The following is a 22087-nucleotide window of genomic DNA, read 5'->3' as shown; positions in this document are numbered from 1 at the left end:
CAGGAAAAGGCGAGTTTTCCAAGCCGCCTGCCACCTTCACACCCGTGGTGGACAGAATAATTGCCTACGCACCACCGCTCAAAGATGCCCACACCTAGTCCCAGAAGCAGTGAGTATGTTACCTTACGTGGCAAAAGGGGATTTGCAGGTGTGATTTATTTAAGGCTCTTTGATGGGGAGATTGTTCCAGGTTATCCAAGTGAATCCCATCTAATCACCAGGGCCGGGAGGCAGCGGAGGCCGCTGGGTCCGAGGCAGACGGGTTGTGAGGATGGAAGCGCGTCTGCACTGGGGAGCTGGGAGCCAAGGGGTGTGGAAGCCTCTGGACACTGGAAAAGGTAGGGTGATGGGTTCTTCTTAAAGCGCCTCCTCGGAGGCAGGCGGTCTTTGATTTTAATCCTCTGACACTTGTTACCACTTCTAAAATTCAGAACCCACCGTGAGTTAATTGTGTTATTTTAAGCGACTGAGTTTGTGGTGATTTGTTACAACAGTGGGAAGAAATGAACACGCCCTTCCGAGTGACCGGAGGCAAAGCATGGGGCGGGTAGGGGGGATTCTGATCCTGTATTCCTTCAAGAAAAGGAATTGTCTTTGCAATGGGACAGCGCCACTGTTGGCCCAAGGGTGGAAAAGCCTGAGAGGTTTGCTACTTTAAAGTTGTTTTCGTTGTTACTTTTAAAGAGGAGCCTGACGTTGACACAGGTGCTGAGTGATGCCTGGTTCAGTTGTCCAGCCTGTGACTGGAGGACACGAACCCGGGCGGGCGTTCAGGGTCTATGCATGACAAGCCTGTGCCTGCCTCTCAGGCAGGGAGTCGGAGAAGGAAGGCCGAGCAAGCGGCTTGGGGGTGGGCGTGGGGTGGGCGTGGGGTGGGCGTGGGGTGGGCGTGGGGTGGGCGTGGGGTGGGCGTGGGGCTAGGCGTGGGGATGGAGGGAAGGACGCCGCATGGGCACCAAGAAGTGAGCCAGGGGCTTCCGTTGCAGCGTGTATGTGAGAGCTCCCCAAGTTCCTAGGCAGTTTTGTTGGGGTTTTCTGAGAAGCCACTGTGCTTTCTGTGAAGGAGAGACTTGTTTGCGCACAGACTCGCATGGGGGTGGGGGTGGGCCTGCGCTGCGGGGCCCTGAGGTGAGCTTCTTGGGGGGGAACGCCGACATACTGCGATTGCCATGGGTGCCTTTGGGCAAGTGACTCAAGATTCGGAGCCGCAGGTCCCTTCTCTGGGTAGGGACGTCACAGTTCCTGCATTGTGGGCCTCTGTGGAGGTTACCTGGATGGCACCTGGTACAAGGTGAGTGCTCCGAGGGTGAGGGCTCTGGGGTGGGGAGGGCTGTAAGCCTAGACAGGCCAGCCTGTGGGGTTCAGATGTTGCCTCGGTCCCTTACCAGCCTGCCGCATGACTCGGGGCTTGTGGCCTGACCTCTCCTGTTATTTCACCTGTAAAACTGGGTCAACAAGAAGGTGTACCTGAGGGGGAGTGTGAGTGTTAAATTACTTCACCTGCGCAAGGCACTTAGGGCCACACGGGATGTGCCATCTGTTTTTCTGGGGCTGTGGGCCCTGGGCTGACCTAAGGGTCCGAGAGGTCGTGACTACTGAGAGGTTATCGCAGAGAAGAGAGACTGAATTATGTTCTGGATAAAGGTTCTGGCATCAGGTGGGATCTGTGTGGTGGTCTCTGCTTTGTCACCCTCTGGCAGTGTGACTTTGTCTAAGTTACTTGAGTTCTCTGTGCCTCAGTGTTCTCTTCGGGGAAACGGGGATAATGGGATTTACTGCACAAGGTCTCTGTGAGGATGACCTCGGCATAATGCCTGTCCCTGGGTAGTGCCCATACACGGCAGGAAACTGTGGTTCTTCATCATTACTGCCGCCCGTTGCATTATTGTTGTGGGTGTCACACAGACTGAGCCCGTGGGCTTGGAAGCCAGACTGCCGGGCTCCCAATCCTTGCTGTAAGCCATGCTAACTGTGGAATGACAAGGTAGTAGCTTTTTTGTGCCTCAGTTTCTCCATCTGGAAAATGGAGGACCATCACCCTACCTCCTGTGTTAGTTTTCTATTCCTGCTGTAATAAGTTCCTACAAACTTGGTGGCTTGCAGCAGCCATTCATTGTCTCCCAGTTCTGTAGGTGACAACATGGTTGCTTCTCTGCTTGTCACATCCCGAGGGGGACATCCAGCATCCACTGGCTGCTTTTCTCCTCAGGGGTGAAGCACCCTACAGGCCCACACGGAGGGCAGCCACGTTCAGTCCCTCGCAGTTGTGGGACTGAGGTCTCTTCCTGGGCTCGGCCCGGGGTCACTCTTAGCCAGGCCAGTCCCTGGGTCGCGGGTCATTTCAAAGACCGTGACCGATGCTCAAGGCCCTGTCACTTCAAAGCTGACTTTCTTTCCTTCTGCCTCCTCTCGGAATCTTCTGCCTCCTTTTCCTGCTTTTCATTAAACACCGTTATTGACATACGGGTATCATTTGTGTGTCATACAGTTCACTCATCTGCAATTCAGCGTCGTCAGGATACTCACAGAATTGTGCAACCACCACCACAGTCTAACTTGTAAACATTTTCGTTCTCCTAAAAAGAAACCCAGTACAGGCAGGACCTCGTCAGAGATAACTGTGTGTTTGGTTCTTGGTTCCATAACAGCACACTAAAGCGAGTTGTAATCTTTCTACTGGGTGAGGGTCTTACCTTCAATTTGTAAAAAAAAAAAAGAGGGGGGGGCAACATCTGCAAAGCACAATAAATCGAAGAGCAAGAAAATGAGGTGTGTCTGGACCCATTTATGTGGTTCCATGGATAAGGCCATGTCTTAAGGTCTGTTGATGGGCAGCCGTGTCTGGTATCTGACTGTATCACTGGAGGGTGGGGCGGTGGGGTGTCTTCAGGGCTGTTGCCCAGGCTACCTCGCAGGGTTGTGAGTCTGGGATGACTGTGTACAGTCAGAACATCGCGGGGGTATAGTCAGTGTTCAGTGGGTGGCGGCAGAGAGCCGGGGAGGGGCCCCCTGACCGGGCCGCCTGACCGGGCCGTCTGTAAGGGTCTAAGCAGCTGGTGGGGGGTCATTTAACACTAGCAACCCAACCAGGTGGAGTGACTGGGACCATCTGACAGATGAGGAAATGGAGCTACACCGAGGCGCAGGTGGCCACCTAGCCGACTTCTTCACCTGCCTGAGTCTGTGGCCAGACACGGTTTTAGACCCACTGCAGTTGCCCTGTTTATAGTGGAAACTCGCCGCCCCCCCCCCCACGCTCCTAATAGCACCTCCATGCTCCATGGTTTTCCTTTTCCTACCGCATTTCTCAGAGCAGCCGAGATGTCACTGCACCTGGGTTCTCACCTGGGTGTGTGTTGGAACACCTGGGACTTAGGGCAGAGAGGCCTGGTCCCTGGCTGGTCAGGGTACGTCTTGGGGACCAGGCACGTCTGCTCTGGGTACGTTCTGACCACATGGATGCTTGAGAGGCCAAGGCACTTGCTGTGTGGAAGACAGAATAATGGCTCCCACAGGTGTCCACACCTGAGTCCCTGGAACCTGTGAAAAACCATCTTCTAGGGCCAAAAGGACCTCTTGCCTCACCTTAATCAGCTTAAGATAAGGCAAGGGCCCTGAGACGGGAAGTGTCCCGAATTACCCAGGTGAGCCCAGTGTCATCACAGCCCTTAAAGCAGACAGTGGCTGCTGCCAGGAAGACAGGTAGAAAGGTGAAGGGAACGTACATGGGAAGCATGAGCAGGGCTTGATCCTCTGTTGCTGCAGGGGGGCTACGTGCAAAGCCCACATCAGGACGTGCGTGGAGCAGGGACAGCCTCCAGGAGCCAAGGTGGGCCCTGGCTGGCGGCGAGCGGGGAAGCAGAGATTTCCCTCTACCGTGTTTCCCCGAAAATAGCACCGGGTCTTATATTAACTTTGCTCCAAAAGATGCATTAGGGCTTAGTTTTCAGGCGATGTCTTATTTTTTCATGTTCAACAATCTACATTTATTCAAACATAGTCATGTCATCTTTTAGAACATCGTACTAAATGCATCCGTCTGGCTGACGACCTTAACTGGGGCTTATTTTCAGGGAAACATGGTAAAGTGGTAAAGAACTGAATTCGGCCAATCGCAGTGAGCTTGGAAGCAGACAGACCCCCAAGAGCTTCTGGAAAGAAGCGCGGCCCAGGCCTTTGTGAGCTGCTAAGCAGAGGATCCCACCGAGCCTGTGTCCGCCTGATACATGGTTGCTGTTTAAAGGTGTAACTGGTGGTACTTTGTTACAGTATTAAAAGAAAACTTAGGTACGCAGGTGCCTAGGTGGGCGGGGCCGGCCAGGTGGGCGGGGCCGGCCAGGTGGGTGGGGCCAGCCAGGTGGGCGGGGCCCGCCAGGTGGGCATTAAGAGACTCCCACGGCCAAGCCTGATATTGGAATTTGAAACAGTGCCCCGCAGTGACTCCTTCGATCAGGAAGTGAGGGGAGTTTTCCTTAGTGCTGAGGTCTGCAGTGGTGAGGTGCTCATCAAATTAATGTCCCTGGGCTTTGTTCAAGGTAGAAACTAATCAGCCATCTCTCAGTGACTGTTAACCTCTGACTGGTAGATTCTGTTTTCCGTTCCTGCTCATTTCACCCACTGAAAACATGAGATGCCTCTGAGACAGAGCGTTCATTGCTTGTCTCCACTCAGGGCTGTAGGCCGAGACTCGGGGTGACCAGAGAGAAGCCAGTTGGTCTGAACATAAGCTTTACCTTCTGGGGGAGGCAGCATAACAGCAATGCAGGGAGTGATTCCAGACTAATCGTAAGAACTTGATTTATGGAATCTTAGCCCAACCATGGAATCAGCTTTGGTGTCCGCGCTCTCCAAGGGAGGTCAGAGGCACTCAGTGAAACGGGGCACCTCCGGGCATCTGGAATTGGGTTCTCGGGAGATAATGTGGATGAGCATTGATCTTATGGGAATCCTGTGGGTTCCAGAATCTTCCTGCCCCCGGGACCCAAAATGACTTCAAATTAGACAAACTGCGGCAGCTCAGCCTCACCTCCCCAAACTTTGTGGGGACTCAGAGCATAAATGGTGATCTTGCAAAATGTGGAAGCATCCTCCAGACCGACACCCTCAGATCAGTCAGGTTACCCTCTCATCTTGGGGCCAGAGACCTCAGACCACACTGCCAGTTCATGACTGAGAATGAGAAGAAACCACTTTTCACCCTCGCCTGCCTTAGAATTGAATCTAGAACCAGCGGTGGTGGGGCGGGGCTTCACAGCTCGGCCAGCTACATCGCAGGATAGAAATGTCCCCTCATCTCTGTCACCCTGGCCCATCAGAGCTGCCATGGGCGAGAGAGTCATGACGTTAGGGCTCCGAGAGCAGAAGCGTGTGCTGGGCCTTCCCCCAAGACGCCTGCCGTTTCTGTCTGGGACGGGTAGCTGATTTTCTCAAACGAGGATGCTAATTTTAAACAGTGGCATCAGAATGAAAAGTACAGCAGTAGAGATTTTTGCCCCAGGAAAACTAGTGATTTTAAGCTATGTATCAATAGGCACCAAACAATAAACAGGCACAACAAGAAAACTGAGATGAAGTCAGAAAAGTTGAGAACATTTGAGGCTATTCTGTAATATTTCCTGGTTTAGGATTGTTACGTTACTTTCGGCTTCGAAGAACATGTGTCCCTTTCAGGTGGTGTGGGCCCAAACAAAATCAATGCCTGTTTGACCAGTAAGAAAAATGTATTTGTGTTGTACTATCTGCATGTGAAAATAAATCACAGGTTTGTGATGAGATTCACAAGACTCCATTCCACCCCGGCCCACATTCAGTTCCATGCTTCTGAAGCAACTTCTTTCTAAGCCTCGGAGACTTGATTCTCCTGCTGTTTTCCTCCAGGATGTTATAATATGCTTATAGTGCTATTTCTGTATTTACCAGCTTTAGACAACAGGGATTTACTCTTTTAGGAAAGAGAACTTTTTCTGTTCACACGTCTCTTTCCAGCTTCACAAGGTAGCTAGTGAGCTGGTCACCTGGCTGCTTCTACTGCTGCCCGTTTTAATTGTTTCTTCTTCTGTCCCCTCTCATCTGCAACCTGAGCTATATAAGGTGAAGATATCAGAGTTTCTACTCTCACGTCTTTCCTGCCATCCCTGGCCTAGCTGCCCCCTTCTGCCAGCCACATTTTTACAGTTTCAAGGTTATTAACACTTATATTCCATTCTATAAATACAACTGCGGCTTCAGCGCTTTTTCCATAGGTGAACTCTCAGAGCAGAAAAACACTAAGCAGCGTTTGCCTGAGTGGATGTGGAGTGAACAGGTTTGAGGATTAAAGCGAGACAATGGGTGCAAAGTGCTGAGGCCAAGAGCCGCCCCCCCTCCCCCCCGCCAGTCCGTTCTATGCGCTTCCTCAGTAGAAGCTTAGCAAACGTTATCAAGCTACAGATGACTGAATAAGCAGGTGCGGAGGCAAACACACAGGTAAAGCGGTGTCTTTTCCATCGCCGGGAGTGAGCTGGGATCCTTAATACTGTGATGTTACAGATTTACCTTTGCTGTACCACGTTGGCTCCAGTGAAGCTGGTGTTAGTCGGAGTATTGGGATGAGGCAGACGGTGGTGTCCTCTTAGCAGCTGGTCCCAGCGTCCATGTGCAGTGGGGTGGTGTCCTCTTAGCAGCTGGTCCCAGCGTCCATGTGCAGTGGGGTGGTGTCCTCTTAGCAGCTGGTCCCAGCGTCCATGTACAGTGGGGTGGTGTCCTCTTAGCAGCTGGTCCCAGCGTCCATGTGCAGTGGGGTGGTGTCCTCTTAGCAGCTGGTCCCAGCGTCCATGTACAGTGGGGTGGTGTCCTCTTAGCAGCTGGTCCCAGCGTCCATGTGCAGTGGGGTGGTGTCCTCTTAGCAGCTGGTCCCAGCGTCCATGTGCAGTGGGGTGGTGTCCTCTTAGCAGCTGGTCCCAGCGTCCATGTGCAGTGGGGTGGTGTCCTCTTAGCAGCTGGTCCCAGCGTCCATGTGCAGTGGGGTGGTGTCCTCTTAGCAGCTGGTCCCAGCGTCCATGTGCAGTGGGGTGGTGTCCTCTTAGCAGCTGGTCCCAGCGTCCATGTGCAGTGGGGTGGTGTCCTCTTAGCAGCTGGTCCCAGCGTCCATGTGCAGTGGGGTGGTGTCCTCTTAGCAGCTGGTCCCAGCGTCCATGTGCAGTGGGGTGGTGTCCTCTTAGCAGCTGGTCCCAGCGTCCATGTACAGTGGGGTGGTGTCCTCTTAGCAGCTGGTCCCAGCGTCCATGTGCAGTGGGGTGGTGTCCTCTTAGCAGCTGGTTAGCAGCTGGTCCCAGCGTCCATGTGCAGTGGGGTGGTGTCCTCTTAGCAGCTGGTCCCAGCGTCCATGTGCAGTGGGGTGGTGTCCTCTTAGCAGCTGGTCCCAGCGTCCATGTGCAGTGGGGTGGTGTCCTCTTAGCAGCTGGTCCCAGCGTCCATGTGCAGTGGGGTGGTGTCCTCTTAGCAGCTGGTCCCAGCGTCCATGTGCAGTGGGGTGGTGTCCTCTTAGCAGCTGGTCCCAGCGTCCATGTGCAGTGGGAATGAGACAGCGCATTGACTTCACTGAAAGAAGTGTAACTTTCGTTTTCATGTAATTCAACATCGATTATAATAAGCTCCCACATCCAAAAGGGCAGAAAAACTCAATGTCCGTCAGTATTTGACTTCCCCATATTTTACGTGAGGTGGTGCCTTAGCTACAGGCTGTTCGCTCAGTGTGAGGCTGTGTGTGTCCCCATCCTTCTTCCCCCTTCAACAGTCACCATAAAACAGGGAGAGGTTTGTCTGGAGCGTCTTGACCTGACAGTGAAGTCGCTCCTCTCAGACCCCACAGACACTTGCTGGCCAGATGCTGGCAGCTTAAGGAAAGGATGACTTAGGAGGGGTGGGAAGCTGGATCAGTGAGCTGGTGAGGCACCACGGGCTGGCACGCGTGACAGGGCCTTCCTCCCTTGGGCCAGAAGGGGCTGGGGGAGCGTGGGGACTGTGGTCAAGCCTGTGGGCACGCAGACACGCCCCAGCAGGGCCCCCGAGATGGCCGTTGGGAAGTGAACCCTCAGCCCCATGTCCACCCAGGCTCTCATCTACCATTGGTGACTTCAGAGTCACGTCTTAGATCCTCTCATTGGAAGACGAGGGACATGAGAGCCTGTGTGACAAAATGCAGAGCCTCCGGTGACAGAGCAGTGTCCTCAGCCTTGGAAGCCACAGCTTAGCTGAGCCAGCACGTGAGCTGAGAACAGCACCACAGGTCAAGGGCCACTGAGCACATCGCAGACAAGTGTCCCCAGAAGGGAAGGACAGCGTAGGCCGGGCCGCCCTGCCAGGCCACACGGAGAGGCAAAACGTGGCTCCCTCTACCCCACGTGGGACATGCCAGCTTCTCAGCCTGTGCCACCCACACCTGCCCTCATCAACGCCGTGTCTGCTGCCTCCCTGGTGCTTCTGTCAGGCCCTCACGGAGGCCTCAGGTTCCCCATCATTCTGGAGTGACACATGCCTTTCTTAAGTCGAGCCCAGTGGTCTCCAGCCACTCTACCCAGGTTTGCATCTGAGCTGCCACGCGTGCCGACTGGGCCATCACGGGTGAGTCGCTGAACCCCTCCCAGGCTCAGACTTTCTTCTGCCAAAGGGGGATGATGAGCAGCTTGTCGCAGGTGGGGACGAACGCGATGGTGCCTGAGGGTGCACGGTGGGTGCAGGAGGCATGCAGTAGCGTAGCTGCTCTTTACTACCTGAGTGCACATCATACCTGCACTCTCACGAGCTCCCTCGTGCTGGCTTCCCCACAAGCCTCTCCCTGACACCTGAGCCCTGAATCCCAGCCGCCCCTCGGGCACCTGTCTCGGCATGTGTGGCACCACTGACACCCTGACCCCTGTTGCCTGGTCATATCATAGTATCGGACCCGCCTGTCTCCTCTCGTCAACTTCAGTGAGCTGTGTGAAGGCATCACTTCATCTCTTTCCTTCCGCGACTCCAGTGCTTGCAAAGGGGCCTGACAATTGTCAACTTGCGTAAATGACTGTTTTTAATAGAAGCGGGTTGCACGGAAGGGTTTTAAGGTGAGGAAATGTCACAAGCTCATTTCAGCATCATAGAAAACCAGAGATGGGTGGGAACTTGACCAGGTCCCCCGACTTTATAGAATAATATACGGATTTTTTTCTCCAAGTCACACAGATGGGGCAGGTGAAGAACACAGGCCGTCTGTCTGTCTGACTAGAGCCACGTGGAGGCACTGAGGTCATTGGGGCTCTGACTTCAGGCGGACTCGGGTTTGTGCCCAACCTCACCACTGGTTGGCTTGGGACACTCGGCAGGCGACTTGACCTCCAAGCTTTACTAGATCCTTCTGTGAAATAGAAGCAACCACTTCAGAGGGTTGCTGTGCTGATTAAATGTAATAAAATAAGCCAAGTGCGTAGTGTCCTGCGGCGCAGTAAACCACTGTGGACCCAGTGGGCTGGCTCCGCTGGTAGGAAGGACTGTATCGGAGGGGACGGGAGGGGAGGGTGGGAACCACAGAGCCATCGCAAAATCCCGTTCGGGACGCCGGATGAGGCGCGTGGACTCCCGTCCGGTAGGTGGTGCCGCCCCAATGACCTGCCTCCGAATCTTGTTGGTGGGCCTGTTAAAACCATGCTCCTTCTGCAGCCCTACTCTGAGCCGTCTGAGTCTGAGAACCCTTCTTGATGAGCTTTCCTGGCCTTTGTGTCGATGTTGTAACTTCAGAGGCTTTGGTAGAGGTGCTGAGCAAACACAGACATGAAATGGAGGAAGGTACTCGTAGCACCGCAGTGGGGACCCAGCTACACTCCCCAGGGACGCCAGGAACCCAGCCAATAGAACGGACCAGGTGCTGAAGCCGGGGTCAGAATCCTGAGAACCCAGGGAAGCAGTGGCCCAGAGCACCTGGTCCCTTCCTGGGGCTGGGCCACGTCCACGAGACGGGTAAGTTCCCAGCAAACTCACTTCTATCCAGCCGCTGCCCAGCTCCGCTCTGAGCTGCAGACTCCATCACGCAATGAGGCTGAACACGTGAGCGCTGCCGGTCTTTGCTGCATTTCAAGAAATTGTTCTCACATCCCAGTGTGGACGAGGTACTTCCACAGCGTGTATCTGCTTGTGTGCAAGTGAACTGGTGTGCTGTGAGTTCTTGTGACTGAAACACTCAGTGAGAAGCTGTGTCAGGCTTTAGTGCATTTGCAAGGTGACAGTTACTTGAGGCCACTCGTGTGGATCTAAAGTTGACAACTTGTGCATCTTATAGTAGGATTAACGTTTAGGGAGCGTGGTCTGTGCGGCCAGAAGGGAGCATTTGAGGAAAACATCTAGTGTCTTATTTCTACTTAGTGAAACTTGGGCCTAAGCTCCCCGTACCATGGCCTAATATAAAGCTCGAACGATGACTTCCTGACGACCTGAAAAACACGTAACTGGTGATTGTCCAGGACTTAAATACTTTACATCAAACGTGCTGCCATAACTTAGATTAAGATTGATACAGTCTTCTTCCATTTCTAAAGTGTATTATATTAATATAGGTGAAGTTATTCATAACAAAACTTCTTATTTCACTTTATGTAAAACCTCAGGGGATATAAAAGGGACCAGACGGGAAGATGCGAGGTGCCCGTATCTGTTAGTACATGAGCGGAGGGTGGAGAGTCCCCTGGGCGTGTTCACAGACACACGGAGCACACGGCCGAGTGGGCTGTGTGTGGACAGAAACTCAATTACAAACTTTGTGGGAGCCAGGAACAGTCCAAGGTTAGAATTGTCACTCGGGTTCTAACTGTTCTCTCTCCCTTCTTTCAAATGCTGATGCTTTCTTCCTGATTCTGGGAGGGGGATATTTGAGAATGGTGATGTGTTTTGTAGAAGCTGCATCTTGGCGGTAAATTCTAGCAGGTTCCTTCTCTTCTGTGTCTCCCACTCCCCTCCTCCCCCCACTCCTCAGACTCAGTCTGCTTGTTTCAGTGAGGAAGGGGGTCCTATAGGGGACAGAGGTGACCTGTTTGTTTAATAGACAGTCTTTTTGTCCTCGGCTTACTAAAATCTTTCCATTTTCATTGGAACTGTTATCTGATACATTGTATGGGCATAGAATGTAGCAAGTCTGTCTGGGAACAGAATATGTCATCCACACACTTATATCTACACAGAGAAGTTAGAGAAGTTCCCAGGGTGCTGTGTGCTCCTCAGGGCAGTCGCTAGACTCTTTTATTGGCAAATAACAGACTACCTGCCAGTGACTTAAGCAGAAGCGGGGCGTTTGCTGGTCCTGGTGAGAGCTGTCTGAGGGGGTAGCTGGAGGCAGATGAGGCTGGAAAGTGGGGCGCACGGTGTCAGGGCTTGGTCTTTATCTCTTGGTTTCCTCTGCCCAGCGGTCGCTTCATCTGGGTTCCGCATGAGGCCACAGTCTTCCAGGTACAAGTCCTGTGAAAATAAAACCTGGTTTTCATTCCTCACAGTAGCAGCAAAAGATGAGAGGCTGAACCTCCTCGGTTCCCGTCAGGTCATATATCCGTCCCTGAGATGGAGTCAGGAATGACAGGCTTTGATTGTCCGGCCTGAGCCATGTGTGCTTTAGGAAGGCAATGCTGGCCTTGTTCCCAGGAGAGAGCTGCACGGATGCTGGGAGAGGTGGAGCGTCGGGGCACAGACAGCGACCCACTGCAGTAAGCAAAGGCACACAATTCCTACAAGTTTTGCATAACTCCCATGTCACACGGTGGCTTGTTTCAGAATCACCTGGGAGTGTCTTCAAAACAGATTGCTGAGTCACATGCCTCCTGTTTCTGATTCAGTAGGTTTGGGTGGGACCAACAATTTTGTGTTGCGAACACGTTCCCAGGTGACATGGGTGCTGCTGGCTCAGGGACCACAGGTTATCTCTGGTCTAATGTGATAAAACCTCCCAGAGGGAGGAAGGCGTGGCCCATTGGGCGGTGTGCCGTCAAAAGCCAAGAGCAGGAAGATGAGTTATTGCAAGGCTGTTGGCCTGCAAGGTTACGGCCCAGTTGCTGGCCGACTAGGGGACTTTTAAGGAATAATTACAGAGGTTATTTAGCTTTTCAGCTGATGGGTTACCTGGGATCCTTTTCCCGTTTGGATCTGGGTAGCTGAGCATTGGGGACTGACGAGCAAATCTCTGTACGGTTAGGCTAACTTTCCTTTCTACTCCTGTGTTGGCTGTCCATATTGACCTGACATCAGTGACGCCATTTCCGTTGGGTTATCCAGGGGTTACCTCCTGGTTTGGCTTAGGGAGAGCACCTAGCCTAGCTTTTGAGGTGTCTGTTATTCCATAATACACGATTCGCACATTTCAAACACAGTAATTTGTCCCTGGAGACAGAAAGCACACTGGTTGCCAGTGGCTGCGGGAGGGGGTGACAGAGAGCAACTGCTTAGTAGGCAAGACAGAGACTGTCCTGAACCGAACCTGGCTCAGACACCGCCCTTCCTGCGTCCATGGTGCTCTCAGTCAGGTCAGAGCAAGAGTCCTACTGGGTCAAGTTTAGGGAAATCCCCCACCCTTGATATCTGATGACCTCTGCATATCTGATGCAATTCCTCACCCCCACCCTCTGTCTTATCCCTGGGGCTGCATTTAGCAATAACCCCCCCAATTCAACCAAATATGAGTGATCGCTGCGGCGTGTGCGGGGCATTTATTCCTTAAGCAACAGAGGTTTAGGGGAATCTGCAGAGACTGTCGATAATGTTTTGAAACTTATTTCAATTCTGAGAAGTAGTTTCCCAGTTTATCCCCTGGGAAGGCACCTGTGGCTTTGGGCTGCTTTGTGGCCCATACTGGGCCCGAGTGACCATTTCCTGTTTTTAATAGAAGAGCGAAACAGCCAGCTCATTCATTCATCTTTCATCTGACAAATATTTTTGGAGCATTGTCTGTGTGACAGGCCGAATTGGGGGCTCGTGATGTGGGGAACGAACAGAGTCGACTCAGCTCCTGGCTGGTCCCTCACGGGATCCCGGGAGAAAGGAGGGCATGAAACATCTCATTTCACAATTATTCATGCAATTGTCACAGGAATAGAGGGTCCTTGGCTTTACGTAGGAAAGAATTCAAGCGTCAGCCGATGCAGAGTTTATGGTAAAACTAAGTTAGTTTAGCAGAGAGTAAGTGAGGGAAGAAAGGCCACCCACAGTCAGAGAGGTGGTCTCTAATCGTTAGTGGAAGAGGGAGCCCCCTCCATCCACCAGACTGGGGTTTATGTGTGTTTTCCGCTTCCATAGAAAATATATTGGTATGGGGGTGGGGAAGCTAGGAGACCAACGGTAAGTTTACCTCTAACTTCAGTAAGGTGCAGGAAGAATCAGGCAGGTTTGTCTTTAATTCTTGTACAGCGCAACCTGTGTGTAACTCGCCGGGGGCTTCACTGCAGGGAAGGGTCTAATGGAATCTCTAGTCTCCGGAGAATTTGCTGTGTGTCACTGACTAACGTCTGCCTGAGTTCTGCGTTGGGTGGCACGTAGGCAGCAGGCTTGGAACCCAACCTCCTAGTCCCTTCTGCAAAAACAGTCCTCATGCCCTTCCCCTGTATTACAATTACAATCGTGGTAAGCGCTACCTGGCAGAAGGATCAGGTAACACGAGGCTGTGTAACTAGGGAACCTGATCTACAAAATATGCCTTTAATTATAACAGTGGAAGAAAGGTGTGTCCAGTCGGGATGCTTTCTGCAAAAGGTAGCTGATGTAGAAATAAAAATCAGACAAATGAGGGCAAATGGGCTAGTTATTCAGAGCCGGCCGTGGCAAGGCGGTCAGCCTCCACCATTACATTTGGCAGAGACTCAAGGGCAGGACGCTTACAGCGGAGACCAGGGGAAGCTCGCGGGGTTGGAGGCTGCTGACCTGGGGAGGCTGGAGACAGGAGAACAAGACATGTGCATCTCAGGGGATGGGTTTGGGTGATTCTTTACCTGCAGAGTGTTCGTATGAGCCACCAACCAGCTTTCACCAGAAAGGCTGAAAATGCCAGCTGCTTGCTTTGTCAGACTCCCTTGCAGCTGGAGCGTGGCGTTGCGACCTCGCTCCCTCGGTCATGGTCTGGGAGCCTCGTGCCCAGAAGCTTTGTGCCGGCGTTTCGGCAGCAGGAGGTGGCAGTGACAGTGGGCACATCCAGTTGCTTGGGCAGCAGAGGGACGGTTCTGGGGACAGAGTTCTGTGTGTGGGTCATGACACAGCGGCTGGCCTGCTAGCACCCTCCTGGATCTTCACAAGGCCATTTCTGTAGCAAGTCCATTGCTTCGTTTCTCTCCCCCTGGCTTTTTAAATGCATCCACGCTGGCTTTTCTGTGAGCTCCCCAATAATACCGTAATGGATTGATTTTCAACTTAGATAGTACATCAAGCAGCGTTTCCCTAGAGAAACAGAACTAGTATGAGGGTGGTCTCTGATGAAGGCATTGCACACCCTGCTAAGATGTTTGCAGGCAAGTGGCTAGGTAGGCGTGCCTCTCGCTGTTCATTCTCAGGGCGTCTACTCAAGATATGTCATCGGAAGGAGCCAGGCTAATGAGGGTTGGGACTTGGGAATACAGAGCTAAGAGCCACAAAGCTTACTTTTGCAGAGAGGGGAAACAACAGACATGCAGAACACCCCGCCCCCACTCCCAAATATACAAACAGTTACTAACACCCTGCAGGACCAACTGCCTGGCAGGTGTGGAGTTTCTGCTTGTCTACGACTGGCCAGGCTGGACTTGAATTGTGTGCCACTGGCTCACCAGCTGCTGCTCCCGTCTCCCCAGCCCCCTTTTAAATGTGATTGTGATGAACAGGCAAAGGGTTTTGCAGCCGGGTTTTCTCTCTGGGTTCCATTCCCGCCCCAATCCTGAGCCATAGAAGTCAGGCTGTATTCAGCTGGGCTGTTTCTCTGCAGCAAGGTGGTTCAAAGTGAGGCAGACGTTCTCCAAACAGCCGCTCTCTCTGGTAAACCTTTCTTTGTGACCCCAGGAGCTTGACTATGTCTCCTTGTGCACCTGTGGGTTAAAAACAAATCACCCAGGTCATTTGCGTTCTATTCTGGGGCGGGGGGTGGGGGGGTCCTTAAGCACAGTTAACACTGGGACAATGCAAAACACCCAGGGAAAAACCAAGAAAAGACGCCACATGGAAGGTCATCACGTAGGGGCGACTGCAGGAACCCAGGAAAAGCTGGCACATTTGCGACTTGGATTTGCTTCCACGCGTCTGGTGTTTATTTTTTAAAATTTAACATTTGTTTTTCTTAAAGGATCAACGTGTTCCTAGAGTACTGTGGGGGAAAACAAACAAACACAAACCCAGGATAGATTACATCTAAAAATTAAAATGCTTATTGTGGCTTTATGCAGAGAAAAGAAGAGCCGGTTAGAAAGCTTTCAGGAAGGCGTTTCTAAAACTGCTTTCTAAAAGGCCTCATTTGTTTCACCAGGATTTCATTAATCTAAGGTTTATGAAATAGGCAATATTTCAAAATTGTAAAACATAAAGTAGGCTCAGTCATCTGACATTTGCATATAAATAGAACTCAGCTCCCCACTAGTGGGGAACAAATGATTTTCTACATTTTTCATATAATTTTCACTAAATTAGCCTTTAAAAATGTCCTTGTCATGTAGATTGATTTTTTTTCTTTTTTATTCCCTAGTTAAGCAATGAGAATGAAAAATTTTCTCCCCAAAGACATAGCTGCACAGGGCAGTTGAAGGCAGTGAAAACCTTCCTTACGAATTCCTGGACAGATAGAAGCCTGTGAGGTGGTGATTTTCCTGCCCCTGTCCTCACTGATTCTCTCCCCTCCTCTGTCACCTAACGGGAGTTCAGGGCCCCTGTCCCCTGCTTCCTCTGGGATAACTCGGCTCCCTGGACAGCGCGCCTCAGGTCCGGCAGCCACAGCCTCTCGGGTGCAACAAGCTGAAGTCTAAGAAGTATTTCCTGGCCCGTCACAGGCTGTGTCCGGCCGGCCGGCTCCCTCTCGGGCCGGCCATGCTCTGCGTGGCAGCTGTGAACCTGGGACTGGCTGTCCGGCCGCGGGTGGCTCAGGCCTGTCGGGCAGGGGTGCGCTGGGCTCACTCAGGTTCCTGGCAGAATTCTGGTCCTTGGGACTGCAGGGGGTCCCTGTTTCCCCGGTGACTGTCACAGGAGCCTCTCCCAGCTCAGCAAGACCAGGTACAAGTCTTGTCCCTTTGTCCTCAAACCTGCGATGACATCCTGGGTCCCTCTCCAGCTTCAACTCTTTGACTCCTGCCTCTTCTGCTTCCAGCTGGAGAAAGTTCTTTGCTTCTAATGGCTCGTGGGATTAGAGCCATCGCACCCAGGGAATCAAAGCTACTCTCCCCATTTCAAGGTCTGGACCCCTAAGTGCATCTGTAAAGTCTTTTTTGCCATGTAACGTACCTTTTCATAGATTCTGGGGATTAGAGAATGGACATTTTTTGCAGGGGAGGGTGGTGAGCTTTCTGCTTATCAGACTCTGGAAGTGGTTTCATGTGTAAGTAAAAGCCAGTTCTCATAGGCACGCCACATGCCACACTTATTTCTAAGTGTGACCCAGCCTGGCTCAGTGTCCCCCTCAGTGGGTGGCAGGAAAGCCAGCCTGGGGGCGTGGGGGTGGGAGGGCTGCGTTTCCTGTCCTGTGGGATGGTCTCTCACCCTGGGTGGTACCGCCCGCCAGAGCTGAGGGAACCTGGTGTCAGGCCATGGTGGTGGCCAGTCGGGGCCCTTCCATCCTACAGCCACAGAGCCCTCTCAGCCAAGGAGGGGACCTGGGCCGAGGGACCTTCCGCAGCCGTCCTGTTCCGTCTCCCCAGGTGCTGGGAAAGGCTGCATTCCCCACCCTTCCCCATCCCCCACTGTGCCACTGCCCAAGTCAGTGCCAGGACCCTTCCTCAGGGAAAATCCCAGCACTTCCAAGAGTTCCTTAGGAATCCAAGGTGCCTAATGGACTTCTGAGGCAGGGTCAGCTGACAGGAAGTTACAGCCCCGCTTCTTCCTCAAGAGGGGGTGTAAAAACGCCCCATCCACTCAGAATTCTTCCTCCCATTTTCCTTTCATGTCGTCAGCACTTTCTCAGGTCACCTGGGCACACAGGTGTCTCTTCTTAAAGTGGTGTCCGAGCCCAGGGCATATTACTGTCGCCCCTGGGCCTCCTCCACCTGATAGTGATGGAGACTCTGGAGGGGGGCATGGGGACACCAGAGGAATTGAAAGGTGACTCAGCGTTGAGGACACTCACTGCTGCTCCGAGTGGGTGTCCTGGAACTGGTTGTTGGGACACAGGCTTTGCAGTCCTGCCGGGTGTTTGCGACTGGGTTCCACCCAGATCACGGCCTAGAACCTAGAAATACTTAGGGAACCAGCAGAAAATACAAAAGAACATGCTAGAGGTCGTGCACACAGAAGAGCAGGTTTGTGCTTTGCTTATGACACCGTGCAAAAGGGTGAAAACGTGCAAGAATCCCCTCCTATCAGTAATGCCGATTGTCTCGGGGTGAGGGAGGAAGAGCAAGGAGCCGCAGCCCCAGCTCTCTCGCGAGGCTGAGGTTCCCCACTGGACGCCTGGGCCCCCATCCTGGCCCCCTGCTCACAAACTGTGTGCTCTTGGACAAGTCACATGACTTTCCCGAGCCTCTGTTTGTCCATCTATAAAATGGGTTTACCAATCATGTCTCCATTGCTGTAAATGGCAGAACAGTCAACCTTGGCAAGGGGCCTCGAGCCGTGCTTGCAAGGCAGCAGGAAGATTTCCTTCCTTTTCGGGGCTGAATAATAATCACTGTGTCTGTACACAACCTCCTCTGTATCTCTTGCCCTTTCAATGAGGGCTTCCTCGTCGTTTCCAGGTCTGGGCTACAGTGGATAATGCGATGACCCTGGGAGTACAGACGGGGGGCAGACGCTTACTCTGCCGTTTTGCTGCCATCACTTGTTAAACATCTGAGTGTGAAGCTGGTTGAAGCTCACGTAGTGTTCCGTGACAGAGAGTGTCGTCACAGTAAGAGAAGGTTGCCATGCTTAGCGCGGGAATCTCAGCACACGAAAAAGCTGCTGTATCTCTGATAATGCGATGTCTAGCCTTGCTCACTACTAATGAGCAATGACTTATTTCTAAAAAAGTAAATCAAGACTCATATCATGAGAAAGGTGTGTTGGAAGACTCCCAGAAGGGCTGAAGTGAAGTGCTTCACCCAGCTTTACCCTGCTCTGACACACCCACGCCCAGCCCCGATCTACCTGTCGTCATATGTGTGTTTGCAGTTGCATTGGAAGGGGATAAAACTAAATTAGTTTTTTTGAGCCAGGCGACGACTGGCATGAATTATGCATCCTCCGTGTGAGCCCATAAAACCTAAAAGTACAAACAAGTAAATGTCACTTCTGAGTTTTACTCAAAGAGCACTCTCCTCCGAAGTATACTGTGGGCGTAAACACTGCGGCTGTTCTTTTAAATGTCAAAGAATGCAACATTTACTCTTCATGCGTGCCACCCCCCGCCCCCACCCCGTAAATGGCCTCTCTGCGGAAGGGATGTGTGCTGCCCATTTTCCCACCCTGGGGGCTCTGCCCAACGTGGCAGACTGATGGTCCAACAAGAGAAATGAATGAGCCCCATTTCCATGACTCACAGATGTGCCTTGGCTAGTTTTATGCCATCTCTGTGCTTTTTGCTCACTTAAAAATCAGCGACCCTCACGTTGGTCTCTTGTGGTTTTGGTGAGGATTGATGAACATCCGAAATAGCAGGGCCGGGACCTTGTAGGTGACAGTAGCCCCTGAGCCTGTGGGACACATGTTCCCCACTGTGAGGCTGGCCCCCCACCCCCTGCAGTAAGGACACCCATATTCTACAGCCCTTGTGACCCCTCTTCCCAGGTACCATTAGGGTTCGTTTCATCGTCACATAAGAGAAGACACAAATTGACTATGAACGCTTAGTGGCGGCATGCCCACTGCACAGATGGGTAAACAGTTTAGAAACAGGGAGTTCAGGGTTGGGTGCTGACTGCTTGCTCACCACCCAGAAGTGTTCACCGCCTAGGAGAGACCTGAAGTCCCAGAAGGAAGCAGGACAAGGCAGCTTCTGGATTCAGGGCCTTTGTCTTGCAGTTAGAGGGTTTTGTGTGGAGTTGGGCAGGATATTCAAAACGGTTACTACCTGAGGCAGCCATGCTTCTGAACGATTAGAACTGTACCGGCTGATGAGAAAGAGTGGCCATCACAGCAGGCCTGCTGGACAGGCATGACGCCCGTGGCTGGTGGCTGCTGGACAAAGGACAGTGGACCTTACATGTGTCACCATCTCCCTTCTGTGCAGTCACTTCGGGCCAACAACAGCCTATTATCATGCAGGTGCCCTTCATTAAAAAACAAACAAACAAACAAACAAAGCAGACAAGCAGAACAGGGTGACAGGGGTCAACTATATGGTGATGAAAGGAGATTTGACTCTGGGTGGTGAGCACACAGTGAAGTACGTGGAGGATGTATTATAGAAATGTACACTTGAAACCTATATAATTTCATTAACCAGTATCACCCTAATAAACTTAATAAAACTAAAAAAGAAACCAGACCGCAGGCAACAAGACCCGTGGCTTCGTGTAACTCAGAACTAGGCTGTTCTGTGTGGTTTTGCCGAGTCCGACTGGACAGTCTGCAGCCCAGTTCCACAGGCGGCGGGCAGCTTGGCCGTCCCTCCACCACCTTACAAGTCCCCTTCTCCCCACTGGCTCTGCTGACTCCTCTTGCTGATTTGGTTTGTGAGTCTCTCACTGTTGGTGAGGCTGCCACTGTCCCCAGAATACACTGGATTTGGAAATAGCACTTAACCCTCCCACTCCCCCAAAGCCTTGGTATGTTCCACAGACTTCACTGAAGACAGGAAATGGGGAGTTGAACCTTGCAGAGCCTCAGAAAACTCAAAACTGGGTATCTGACACCCCAGTTTTTAAAGGATTTCATGGACACGTCTGCACAACAAACTGGCCCCTCAGCTTGGAGAGCCCCCCACCACACACACCCTGTTTCCCTTTTGCCAAGCCCATCTTGAACCTCAGTATACCGCCCACCCTAAAGCAACATTCACCCCAGCTTCCCTTTGCTATTCTGCGATTCAGCTCACACCTCACCCCCGAGCCTCGACTGCCAGGATCCAAGTTTGGAAGTTCCTTCTTGCAAGTTCTGATAAAATTCCCAAGCAAAAAATAGTATTTTTCTCCAGTCTCTGCCCAGGGGTAGAGAAAACGTGGTTTTCCTTTTATTATTTTTTAGATATATTTCAAAAAACAATGCAAAAAAAATACAAAAAAGTGATGGTTTGCTGAATCAGAGGGCAGCCACCGATAGTCCCCATGTGAATGCAATCACCTGCTGCCTTGTACACAGGCTGGGTGGGTGGCACAGGGACACGCCCACTTATTGGGGTGCTGTCCTGTCCACTGCCTCCTTGCTACAAGGACAGACTGGAGTTGGAGCCGCAGAAATGGCCTGGCCGGCAAAGCCTGAAATAGGAAGTCTGGCCTTTCACCGAATAAGCCTGTGGACTCTGCCCTAACCTGTGGCTCATAGGGTCCCTTGGGTCACTGACCTGGGAAGGCTAAGGTGGCAGATGCAGCTCGTGAAACAAAGGACTGACCTGTGTGCAGGAAGTCACCCACCGTCAAATTGCTTTGGATGAATTCCAGTTGGAATGCCCCGAGTTCTCTGACCTACACAGGTGCTTACATGTAACACCCAGGTAACGGAATCACCTGGGCACATTGTGTCCTAGAGTCTCAGGGCTTTAAAGAGACGCCACCACCCCCAGTTCCCACCTCTCCCCACAACTCATGGAGATTTCACACCATCATCATTAATATTCTTCAATTCACTGACCGTATCCCAACAAAGGGCTTAGAGAACAATGCTTTTCTCTAAGAGTGTCTCACAATTGAATTTGGCTACATCAGCTCCCGGCAGCACAGAGAGATGCGTCTATTTACTCATAAATGTGTTTGTAACTGCTTTAAAAAGATTGCAATGGCACTATTCTCAAATGCCACACTTTTACATTATCCCGCCCTATTTGTGATTGCCTGGAAAGATTTTTTTAGAGGACTTGCACTTTTATTGGACCAGAAAAAAAACACACAATAAAAAACTGGGCATGAGCTACATGTCATCTATCACCTTCTGTTTATTTCTGTTGTGAATGCAGAATATAAGAGTAATTTAAGATCGTGCTGAGTAGTGAAATCGAAAGAGAGAAATGGCAGGCGTGTGGCCTTTTGTGTTCTGCTTAAATAGAGTCAAAGAAATCGAGCTCGGTTTTATAAACTAGAAGCTACAAAGGAAAGACACAAGAACGTGGATGGTTAAATAGTAAAGTGGTGAGTAAGGTGAAGAATGTTAAAAAGATCGTCCAGAGTCTCTTCCAACTTGGCTGCTTGGGTGGGTCTGAGACTAGTGAGTCCCCAGCCAGAAACACTGTGACCTGGTCTCCTAGGGCAGGGTGGCCGGAGCCCGGACACGGTGTGGAGGTGGGAGCCCCCCCAGCGTGGGGGCCTCGGCATTCCTAGAGGCTCCTACAAATGGTGTTGGGGGTCCCTGCTTTGGCCCCTCTCAGCCTCCGAACGCAGGGGGATCCCGGCTGTTGCCTACCTTCACCCCAACATCAAGGAAATGAGACTGGCTTCATTGTGCCCTTCCTGGTAAATTGTCACTATACACAATTTACCCTCATTTTTTTCATCTGAGGAAACTGAAACCCACAGACCTGCCAGGCCTTACCCACCATCCCAGCGCCCGTGTTGATTTGGGGAGGGCTCCAAAGAGAAGTGGAGTTTGCCGCAGGGGCTGACGTTCCACTTCTGGGCGCCTGTTGGGTGTGGCAGGAGCAGGATGGGCTGCATGATCCTGCCAAGTTACAGTCTCTGTGTCACGGTCAGTCTAGTTTTGCCTTTTCCAGAATGTCACGCAGCTGGACTCACACAGAATGTGGCCTTTTCAGACTGGCTCCCTTCACCTGGCCGCGTGCACTGACGTTCCTTGCACGTCCGTCCGACCTGAGAGCTCA

General features: G+C 52.0%; 1 long non-coding RNA gene across 2 annotated transcripts in view; it reads left to right on the top strand.

The window, feature by feature from the left end:
- LOC141569167 (uncharacterized) overlaps nt 1–22087 on the top strand; it is a 441595-nt gene continuing 419508 nt past the window's right edge. For both annotated transcript variants that reach the window (XR_012492613.1, XR_012492611.1), the window contains exons 1-2: nt 1–109; nt 222–338. This is a non-coding gene — a long non-coding RNA (uncharacterized LOC141569167). The remainder of the gene's footprint in view (nt 110–221; nt 339–22087) is intronic.

Source organism: Rhinolophus sinicus, linkage group LG16 (genome assembly GCF_036562045.2).
Source record: "Rhinolophus sinicus isolate RSC01 linkage group LG16, ASM3656204v1, whole genome shotgun sequence".
NCBI classification, from domain to species: domain Eukaryota; kingdom Metazoa; phylum Chordata; class Mammalia; order Chiroptera; family Rhinolophidae; genus Rhinolophus; species Rhinolophus sinicus.
The sequence above is the reverse complement of the archived record's forward strand: the minus strand, read 5'-3'. Positions and strand labels throughout refer to the sequence as shown.